Genomic DNA, 12,770 nt, shown 5'->3' on the forward strand with positions numbered 1-12,770 from the left:
TCACAAGGTTAATGTAGGGAGATTGTATTAAACGAGTGACCACAGTGTTTCCCGAGCAAGCTAGCATTACCCAAGTTAGATGTTGCTCGAGAAAATGTATTATTTATCAAGTGATAGCCTGATGAACAAGTTTGAGAAATTGGAATCCTTTTGATGGAAATTTGGAAAGTTCGAGAAGGTCTTTTGTGGGAGTCAAATTTTATTGCAAGATCAATGATAGAGAAAAATCAAGAAGGATCTAATGAAGAAAATTGAAGAAGGATAATGATTGACACAAAGTTTTATGTAAAGTTATATTTTTTATGTGTTTAAATTCATTTTATGAGGGAATTTTGTTGTAAACATAAGATCAATGATTTTAATTAAGCAGAAAAAGATGGAAGGATCTAGAAGCATTGAGAAATATATTTGAGGAGAAAATTAAAGTTATATGTTGCTAGTTCGAAGTGGGTGATGAATTGAACCAAGTAGAGAGAAGAGAAAGAAGTTGTCGAGTGAGTAAAACATAGAGAAAGAGAAAGAACTGAGATTTGATCAAGCAAAGGTAGTTGCTATTCTTACAGATCAATTTATATTTTTTATAGTTTAACCATTGTAATAGAAAATCTTGGAAGCACTGAGTGGACCTAACATTGATTCTATGAAATCCTATATGGTAACATCGGTTAGTAGTATTTGTAAGTCCCTTAAATCAAGTCACTCTTTTTAGTCCTAGACAGGGATTGATAAGGTCTAGATGATCTTTTAGTGAAATCCTTTAACAAAGTGTATGTAACCTTTAACAAGGTAGTCTCCTAACAGAGATCACTTCATAAGAGTGAAATTTTTGGGTTGTCAATCCCAATTGGTTTTTCTCTTAATAGGGTTTCCACATTAAATATTGGTGTCAAATTGTGTGAATGTTATTTGTATGTTTTATAGTTTACTGCAACTTGGTAATAATAATATATCACTAGGTAATAACTGGAAATTTATTGACAATCAGTAATGAAATAGTTTATTAACAAATTGAGAAGAAGTTGGTGTATGAGTTAAGTTTTATGTTGGATATATCTACCAAGTGATTGGATGTATTGAAACTATTGTTATTAATGTTTATGTTGACCCTATAAGTTGATGAGAGAATCATGTACATTAGCAAAGAAAGCCATTTGTAGTCGAGGTGGATGATTTTTTTGTTTGTTGGGGAGGTGTTTTTTTATAAAGAAATGGAGGAGTATGAAGCAAATGCTAGTAATATTTAAGGTAGTGGAGTATGAATTTTGGGAGTCCCTTTATCATTGTAAGACTTGTAGAAATGGTCAAGTTCCAAGAGCTCATGCTTGTTAGGTGATGATTGTAGTACTCATTGCAAGGGGGATAGTAGATCAAAGTTTTAGCTTTCTCAAACTTTCAAACCGGCTTTAGTCCCTCCTTCTAGCACCACTTTTGTTGAGCATCATAATTGCACGATGATAATGACAATATTTTGTGAGAATCTCTCTTTTGAAAAGTTCATAAAATATTAACTCCAAGGTTCTAGGAGGTTTTTTTTCAACAAACTAGGTATCTCAATCTAAGATAAATATTTATGTTTAAGGAGGAGACTTTTGTTGGTTTGGTGAAGTCTAATTTTGCAACTCTATAACACTTAGAAAGTATTTAGTAGAAAACAAAATTTTTGTATTTTCTGATTTTATGTGATGATGCATACAAGTCTAAACTAATATAAATTTCTAACTTAACCAAAATTTTCATGGAAGAAAATTACAAAGAGATAAGGTATCGATAAAGTAAGGAAATTGCTAAAAATGAAATCTAAATGGATATAAGCCATAGCCAAAACATGTCTACGAATTAAATATTTGAAGGGGATGGTAGGACACCAACAAAATTGAAAGTAACACAAGTGTAATCTCCCTAATGCAATCATCAATAGAACTTTTTAAGATAGTATAAATTTTCACAACTCATCAAATCATGTAGCCAAGAAAAGTGCACCTACACAGAGAAAATTGCTATGAATGTGCATAAGAAATTTCCTTCTCTAATTTGTAACAATAGAGGTATTATGCGGCTAATCATGACAAACTCCTAGAATACTAAAATCATGCAAACATTAAAAAATAATAAGACTGTTAGCTCCTTCGTTATTCATGAACTATAAATTCACAAAGAGAATGCACATTCCAACAAGAATCACTACACATAGAATGAGAGCACCAATAGCATACCTTATTGCATAAAATGCCAGCATTGAATACATGTCACATCCTTGTATTCCTCTCCTTCATGTGAATTTAGGAGCTAGGATTTTTCTCATGTAAAAAGTATGTTAAAACTAATAAAATAATCCTAAATATATACAAAATCGCCCCTAATATGATGCTAAGTAGGCCCACATTCTTGTTTTCATTAATTAAATGGTGCATGTGCCTTTACATGACTCAAAACTATAAAGAGAAGATTATTAGATAAATGAGAGGAGGAGAGGGTGAATCAATTATGTTTAGTTATCCTATAATTACTTTAAACAATTTCAACACCAAAAAACATCATAAACAATCACTCGGTGTATACATTCAACTTATCATTTAACTCATTCAATCATTTTACTCCAAACTATTCATTCATTGTTTTTTTATAACTGATTGACAATAATATAACTTAGTTATTACTGACCATTAACTTAGTTGTTATCAAGTTGCAAAAATAAAAATAATATGTAAATCAATTTTCAATATAAAAACATTCACACAATTCACACTAAGATTTTTAATGTGGAAACCCTATAAAAGGGAAAAACCACATGGGACCAGCAACCCAAAATTTTAACTCTTCTGAAATGAGCTCAACTAAGAGCCAACCTTGTTATAGGTTACATGCACATTGTTAATGTGACCTTGTTAGAGGATTTTAACTAAAAGATCATCTAGACCTTATCACTCTTTGATCCCATCTAAAGAGTGGCTTGCTCTAAAGGACTAACAAATGCCACTAATCAATGTTAACATATAGGATTTTACATACTTGTTAGGTCCACTCGGTCTACAAGATTTTCTGCTACAATGATTAGAAAGTAATACTATAAAAATGATTTTTTAGGTATAACACTACCTTTCTTGTCCATATCTCCTTTCTTCTCTTGTCTCTTTTAGGTCTCTTTCTCTAATCTCATTCTCTGTTCTCTTTACTGGTCAATTCACTTCTTCTTTTCTTTCCTTCTTGCAACTCTGCAAGGTTCACCTGGCTCAACTATCTTCTTCTATCTTTTAAAAATTCATATTCATAGCAACCTTATCATCACTTTCTCAGTTTTCAACCAGTGACCTCATTAATGGCCTCATAAACAACAACAAAATATCTGGAACATCTCCTTAAATAGTCATCTTTATGCTTCTAGATTCTTCCATTTATTGCCTCTTAGTCATAATCATTGATCTTAGATCCAATGTACTTAACCACATAGAAAATAGAACATTCATAGAACTTTGTGCTCATCCTTATCCTTCTTTAATCTACATCATTAGATCCCTATTGAATTTTCTTAGTCGTTGATCTTGTAACAAACTTTGATGCCTGCCTTTGAACATCTCAAACTTTTTTCATCAAAATTCATCCTTAGATTCCATCTTTGCACTTTTGTTCTTCAAATTTTTACTCAGTGAATATAACATGTTATTGGGTAATATAGTGCTCGGTCAATACTAGATCTTTTTGGCCATTACTAAACATCTTTACTTTGCTAGGTACTTAGTGAACATTTAAGTCACTTGGTGAGTACTATCTTCTTTGTTTAATCTTGTCACTCAATTTATCTTATGTAGCTCAATACATTGTGATATTACATGATTGTAAAATAATCATACCAATTTTAAATTATCACTTTCCAACTCATTCAAGTGCCCATTGAATACCATATATTAACTATGTCTTCAACATGCTTTCTTCAAATCCTCTTCATTAATCAAATCTAATGATATAGCACCCTACTAAGTTAGTATAATGTCTAGCCAACTAAGACTTTGACATTAATGACAATACAAAAACTAATACAACACTTTTACATACATTCATAGCATTATCGATTACATCATCAATTGGGGCTAATAATCTTCGCCTTTGGCATTGATGACAATAAATAACATATGATTTTAGATTACAAAACATTACATAAGATAATCAAATGTATGCATTATCAATAATACAACTTTGCAGTTTGTATCTTCACATCAGGTTCTTTATAACTTGTTCTAGAGCTTTAGTAGCAATAATCTTCATCAACATTTCTCCCCCTTAAGACATGATCTTCTTCAATTCAGCTTCACTTTGATGTCTACTCTCCCTTTCCATAGAATTGTCTAGTTTTTTTCATCTCATTCTCTCCTCCTTTGGATATACTTCTCCCATAATCATTCTTTAACTTTTTTCTTTCCCTTTATATTACTGGTATTCTCCCCCTTTGACAACAATGCCAAAGGTCATTATAAATTTCAATATGAAACTTATAAAACCTTGTAGTTATCCTTGTACCTTGTATTTATAGTGTATATCAGTTTCATCACTATCTTCTTCAGAACTTTAGAAATGTTCCTAAAGTGTAAACTCTTGCATCAACTCAATAAAGATATTACAATTCATTCATGAATTGATGCAACATGCATCTTCACTAGTGAATTTTGGATAGGTGTAGGACCCCTAGTTTACCTCTTAGATACTCAAAAACATCCTTGGGCAATGGCTTAGTAAATATGTCTACAATTTCTTCTTTTGATTTCCCATATTCAAGTCTTACTTGTTTCTCGTGTACCTGTTCCCTCAAATAATGATACTTGATTAATATATTCTGTCTTTGCATACATCACCAATTTTTTTGAAATATTTATTGCACTACAGTTATCACAAAAAATAGTATCAGGTTTGGTTATCTCTTCTTGCATACCTTCCAACAATTTCTTAATCCATACAATATTTGAACAAATTGATTATAGCAACAACATATTCAACTTCAACACTAAATTGTGAAATACAACTATATTTCTTATTTATCCATGTCATCAATCTTTCTCCTAAAAATAAATATCCACCACATGATCTTTTTATATCATCAATATTTCCAGCCCAATCAGCATCTGTGTAGACTTAAAGATTAAAGTCATCATCTTGTTTGTATCATAGGTCATAATCTTCAGTTCCTTTTAGACATTTGAATATCCTTTTCATAGTAGCCAAGTCTCCTTTGGACTAGATGAAAACCTTGTAACTATACCCACAACATGTGCAATATCTAGTATACTTTGTACAACATATTGCAACTTAACAATCATAAATCTGTATTGTGTCTCATTTACCTCTCTAGTACTATCTCCCTTTGATAATTTTACTCCAATCAACATAGGTGTACCGACTAGCTTAGACTCATCCATCCCAAATGTCTTCAAAATTTATTTCACGTACTTAGATTGATTCACATATGTATCTTTACTTGTTTGATGAACTTGTAAACCAATGAAATTTTTGATCTCACCAAATATTGACATCTCAAATTTTGCACTCATTTGATTAAAAAATATCTTACATAAGATGTCATTTCCTCCAAAAATTATGTCATCAACAAATATTCCAGCAATCAACACCATACTTTGAGATTCACATTTCAAATATAGATTATTGTTCTCACTTGATCTAGAAAATATGAATGTAACCTTTTATACCATGCTCTCAGTGCTTGTTTCAATCCATACAATGTGTTGTTCAACTTGCAAACAATGTTCTTCTAATGAGGTTCAATGAAACCTTTAGGTTGTTCAATATAGACTTCCTTTTCAAGTATTCCATTCATAAATGCAGATTTGACATCCATTTGGAAAAAATTGAACTTCTTGTAAGTAGTATAAGCCAACAATGTTCTTACTCTTTCTAATCTTGCCACACATGCAAAGGTATCACCATGATCTATTCATTCTTCTTGAGCATAACCTTTGCAAACTAATCTTGCCTTGTTTATTACCACTTCTCCATTCTAATTCATCTTGTTCCTAAATATCCATTTGGTTCTTATCATATTCTCATCTATAGGTATTGATATTAATGTCTAGGTATTATTTTTCTCAATCTAATCAATTTTCTGAACCATAGCATTTACCTAATCCTCATTTTCTAATGCAACCTTAACTATTCTTGGTTCAAAATCAGTAATCAAATTGTCTCTTAACTTACTTCTTGTTTGTACTCTAGAAGTTCTTATCTCCAATAATTTTCTCAGGGGAATGATTCTTTCTCACATATTTGGCCAATACAAGTATAGTTCTTCAACTTTCAACATTTTCTCCACTTGATAGGGGTTCATCTTCATGATGCTTGGGTGCAATTTTTTGATACTCAATGGATATTTGTTATAACTTGGGCTGTGTATCAGGTGCATCTTCATATACATATAAAAATTTGTTGTAATCTTCATATTCCTTCTTGTTTTCTACATCATTCTTCTCTACAAACTTATCAAACCTTACATTTCCACTGTCAAGAATCTTGTTAGTAGTTTTGTTTAAACACTCATAAGCTTTTCTCTTAGATGAATAACCAAGGAATATACCTTCATCTCTTTTACAATCAAATTTACCATTTTCTACACCCTTGTGAATATAACACCTACTTCCAAAGATTTTGAATAACTTACATTTGGCGTATGACCATACCAAAGTTTATAGGGTGTTTTATTTGTTCCTTTCTTCAATTTAACTTAGTTGAGAGTATAAACAATAGTATTAATTACTTCTCTCCAAAGTATCTGAGAAACCTATTTTTCATTCAACAATGTCCTTGCACAATCCACACTTGATTTGTATCTCCTTTCAACTATCCCACTTTGTTGTGGTGTCATTGGTGCAAATAGTTGTCTCTTAATACTATTCCCAACACAAAAGTTAGTGAATTCAATAGACATAAACTCAACACCTCTATCAGACCTTAAACATTTCAAAGATTTACTAGGTTCTTTCTCAAATCTAGCTTTATACCATTTGAATATAGAAAAAGTATGTGATTTCACCTCCATGAACATAATAGACATCATTCTAGAATAGTCATAAAAAACCAATATGAAATAACTATCACCATAGTAACTGTAAATACCAATTGGACCGCATAGATTAGTATGCACCAATTCTAGGATATCATTATATGTGTGTGTTGGAATATTTAGAATAACTTAGGGGGGTGACTCAGTTATCCATGCGTCTAGATGTAACAATCCAACTTTTACTAACTTCAAACAACTTAAATAAACTCACAAAACCACTCGATCTATACAACATTTCATCATAAGTTTAACATATTTATTCATCACTTAGCTCTCTATTTAGTATATGTCGACTAATAGTAAATAAAAAATTGTAAAATAGCATGCATCACACGTATAACATTCACACATGTTTGACACCAGGATTTAATGTGGAAGCCCAATTTAGGAGAAAACCACCAAGTAACATACCACCACTTTTCACTCTTTTGAAGTGAGCTCAATTAAGATCCAACCCTTTTAAAGGTTACAAAACACACTGTTAGGTGTGACCCTTTTAAAAGATTTAATCACCTTGTTAGGAGTGGCCTAGTTAGAGGAATTTGGATAATTCGATTAGAATGTTACCTTGATTAAAGGATTTACAATATTATTGTTCGGTCAACCTTGATTAAAGGATTTTGACTACCACAATGGTTAGAAAGTAACAAGAAGTTTGATCTGTAAAGATACAACTCACTTTTCAAATATCATATGTTGGTTCATTGACTGGATTTCATTAACATCTCCATCATCGATTTGCTTGGCAACCCTTCAAGTAATCACACTTCACCAATCTTCTCACTTTTCCTCTACTACTCTGTTCTTTACAGGTTATCCATAAAATCTCCAATCAACAACTAACCAACCTTGTAAAACATCTCTTATGCCTCCTTAAATAGGTAGCTTTGATCTTTTCTCACATAAACATCATTGTAGATCTTAGGGTTTGATTAGATTCATCAAATTTATCAATCATTTTGTCCTTCTACTCCTTTCTTGATACTTCTAGAAACTTCTCCTTAAATCCTTACCTTTGTTCACATAAAAAACTCAATTCATGCATTAAATATACTAAATCGTCAATCCTTATCATCCATACATTTTGACTATTTTTAAAATTTAACTACATCAGCCTCAAACTTGATTCTTTAATAAATTGTTATTTTGGTGATACTCGGTCATCATTATGTTCTTCTAATCAATCAAAACTATATAGCTCAATCTCTATTGTTTTGTCTCGTTTGGCTTTCACTAGCTTGCTCAGTCATTACCACAATTTATCTTCTTCAACTTGCTCTACCTTAACTATCGCTTGACTAATATTGTTTACTCAGCTAACTTTTAAGTCCCTTAATCTTCTACTTCATTATCCTTGTAAAACTACCATCTTCACTTGATATAATGATTAAAAGATACATAAGCTTCTGAAAGACCAACTGATCAAGTGCCCATTGTAATTCCAACATACTTTCTCTTCTTTACCCAAAAACTTCACTAATTCATCTAGTTATCTCTCTTTTCAAATCCTCTTCATCAATCAATAGATATAACACTCTACATTGTTAGTAAATGTCTCTCCAATAGGGTTGGCATCAATGACAACATAACAATTCTTCCAATTGTAGTTTCCAACAGTGTGTTTTTTTCTTGAAAAACTAGATTTTGTCATCTTACCAAGTTGACATTCTTTGCATATAGCATTTTCTGGACTTTACAGATTCAAGAAGACACTTACTCTTTTCTTTCTACTGACTTTCACCATGTTCTCAAACTTTAATTTCATGCCATAACCATAAGTCCTCAACTTTAGAAAATAAGCATGCCTTAATGGTAGGATCAAGATAAAATAAGTTACCTCTTATTTGCATTTTAGTTCTAATCAGACTACCTTCATCATCAAAGATCTTGACTTTTCTATCCTAAAATTCCAACTTGTGTCCTGAAATATTCAACTAAGCAACACTCAAAAGATTATACTTTAGTCCTTGTACCCAGTAATAATCATCATATTTGATCTTATCATTCATTATTAGTAATCCTTTACCTTTCACTGAACATGGAACATCATTACCTAGATTAATAGTTCCACCATCATCAATTTCTTCACATTTATCAAATTTGCTTAGATCATCAGTCACGTGATGTGAGCAACCACTAGCTATAATCCATTAATCATTCTTGATGACATGAGAAATAAGAGTAGTTTCACTTTCATATGTTTCTCCATTGGGATCTTCCATGATTTCAACATATACCATTTCAACTACTTCCTTTTCAGCATTAGTGTTGGACTCGATGTGCTCTTCTTCAATAATGTAGCATGATTTCTTCCCTTTGTCTTTGTAATCTATGTTCTTCTTGTAGTTGAAATATTTCTTATCATTTCTGTCACTTTTACTTCTGTTAGGACAATTTTAGTCACTGATAGCTCCTCCAGTAGCTTTGATTGTGCTCACAACATCCTTAATTTGGTTTACATTTTGTGCAACATTCTCACCTTCTTTCATTCTTAGGTCATCATAATTTTCTCTAAGACTTTCAGCTTTATCTCTTCTTACATTATCATCTCCTTGATGTACCAATTTCAATTTATCTCACATCTGTTTGGTAGTAGTGCAATCCTTGATATCATCAAAATCAGCATCATTGAGTGCATAAGTAATCTCAATCATTAGGCTATTGTGATTCTTCTTATTATTCATTTGCTCCACTGTTAGAGGACTAGCAGGGGTATCATATTCATGTTTTAACCAATGTGTGACATTATCTCCAATTCTAGACAAATGTAGCTTTATTCTGTCTTTCCATGATGATAAATTATCTTTATTCAGTCTTGGTACCTCTCTCTTATAAATCTTGTGATCTTTAGCTGGAGTTCCTTTAAACTTCTTTCTCCAAGAATTGTGCTCTAATACTAATTCTTAGATAATTGAGAGGGGGTGAATTTGTTATGCTCAATTTTCCTACAGTCCTTTAAACAATTTTTGTACCAAACAACATCATAAATAATCACTCGGTTTACACATTCAACTTATCATTTAACTTAATCAATCACTTTACTCCGAACAGTTCATTCACAGTTATTTTATAACCAACAATAATATAATTTAGTTATTATCGACCATTAACTTAGTTGTTACCAATTTATGTGTGGCGATGGTTAGTTTGGGTAGGAGGAGCAAGGAGGAATTTATTTCTCCTATGCATGCCCAAATGACTAGTGGTCCTAGTAGAAGGACAAGGCAGAGCACTAAAAGGACCATTGAAGATGCCCTTGTTTCCATTATTGAGGATATCCTTCAAGGGGTTGCTGATACTACTAAAGATTTGACTAAGGTTATGAAGGAGCTTCAATGACAGGGTTTTGTCATGTTTTTCTACTATTGGCCCTAGTTGTTGGTCTAGGTTTCTGGTTATGTATCTCTGTGCTGGTTGTCTTTTACTATGGTTTTATTTTCCAGTTGGTTTTTGTTTGTATGCTACTATTTAGGTTTCAGGTCCTTGTAAAACCTAGTTTTTTTTTCTAATGTTACGATAGATTCCCGGTCCTTGTAAAATTGGGTGGATACTATTTTCTAGATCTTTTATATTTTTTTGTATGGGGTTTCAAGTCCCCTCTAAACTTGTTTTTACATTAATCCAAAACTTAGTTGTTACCAAGTTGTAGTAAAATGAAAATAACATGTAAATAAACTTGAAACATAACATCATTCACAAAATTGACACCAAGATTTTAAATGTGGAAACCCTATAGAGGGAAAAAACACTTGGGACCGGCAACCCAAAAATTCACTCTTTTGAAGTGAGCTTAGCTAAGAGCTAACCTTGTTACATGTTACATGCACATTGTTAATGTGACCTTGTCAAAGGATTTTAACCAAAAGATCCTCTAGACCTTATTACTACTTGATCTTTTCTAAAGAGTGGCCTTCTCTAAAGGATTTACAAACACCACTAATAAATGTTAAGATATAGGATTTCATAGACTTGTTAGGTCCACTCGGCCTATGAGATTATTTTTTACAATGATTAGAAAGTAATTGTATAAAAAAAGATCTAATAGGTATAACACTACCTTGCATGTTCAAATCTCCTTTATGATCTTGTCTCTTTCTGATGTCTTTCTCTATTCTCTTTACTAGTTGATTCAATTATTCTTTTCTTTCCTTCTTGCAACTTTTCCCAATTCACTTGGCTCAACTATCTTCTTCTAGCTTTCAACTTTGTATTCACATCAAGCTTATCATCACTTTATCAACTTCCAACCAACAACCTCATCAACAATAAAAATAAATGTCTTGAACACCTTCTTAAATAATCATCTTTGTGCTTCTAGATTCTTTCATTTATTGTGGCTTAATCATAATCATTGAACTCAGATTCAATGTACTTAACCACATAGAAAATAGAACATTCAAAGAACTTTGTTCTCATATGTATTCTTCTTTAATCACCATCATCATATGCTTATTGAATTTTCTTAGTTGTTTATCTTGTAACAAACTTTGAATTGCACCTTTGAACATCTCGAATTTTCCTTTTTTCATCAAAAGTCAGCCTTAGATTCTATCTTTACACTTTTTTTCTTTGAGGTTGTTACTCGGTGAACATGACATTTCACTCGGGTAATATAGTACTCGATCAACGCTAGACCTTCTCATGTAATACTAAACATCTTCTTTACTTTTCCAACTTCTTGGTGAACACTATAGTTACTTGACAAATATTGTCTTCCTTCTTTAACCTTTTCACTCAATCTAGTCTGTGTAGCTCAATACATTACAATATTGCATGATTGTAAAATAATCAAACCAATATTACATTATCATTGTCCAACTCATTCAAGTGCTCATTGAATACCAAACTCATGATGGTACAAGAGCACCTCAAACATTCAAACCAAAGATAAACATCAAGGAGACTTCAAGGAACACCAAAGCAAATCAAGAGAAGGGAATGCATAATCAAGGTCAATTAATTAATTAGAGGCTACTAGCACCTATTATGGGCTTCAAATTAATTTTTTGTAATATTTGTAAGGTCTTCAAAGGATCCATCTTATATTTACAATGTCCTTAAAAGGACTAAGAACTTGATTGTAATGGACTCCAATTCCCAAATTATGTTCATGAAGTCTAGGTGGGCCAAGGGATAAGTCTAGGACTTTAGGAAGTAATTAGAAAGGAGTGGCATCTTTAAATAAAGCCTTTTGGTTATTTAATAATTTAAATTTTGAATGATAACGACTAGTTTAGCATGTAACAGGAAGTTTAGTTTGTTATTGGTTTTAGAACTAAATCTTTAAACCAACGATGAAGTTGGCTGAGATAGTTATCAAGCATTTGTATAATTTGATTAGGAGTCTCTACTTATGGGAGAGAGAAGAAAGGAGGTGTATACGGGCACAAACAGGAAGAAATATAAAACTCTCAATTTCTGTAATTCTATTTACCTTGGAAGTCTTAATTGATTGATCTAGCATATATATAAGTTAGAAGGGTTTCTATTATCCATTTTTAAACTATTTTGAGTGAGTTTCAGATAAAATTGGTGTGAGAAACTGGTGTACAAATCTGCAAAATAGTGGGGCAATAAGAAACACTCTTAATTTTGTGTTCTCTTTGCTTTAGAAGTTTGTATTGACTGAATTGGAAGTCCATACGAGTTGTTAGAGTGCTTCACTTATTTGAGTTGTTACCAATGCAATTTAGATTGTGTTAAGAACATT

The sequence above is a fragment of the Cupressus sempervirens genome, chromosome 3, assembly GCF_028749045.1.
Source record: "Cupressus sempervirens isolate cs-2001-9-10 chromosome 3, ASM2874904v1, whole genome shotgun sequence".
In the NCBI taxonomy this organism is placed as follows: Eukaryota; Viridiplantae; Streptophyta; class Pinopsida; order Cupressales; family Cupressaceae; genus Cupressus; species Cupressus sempervirens.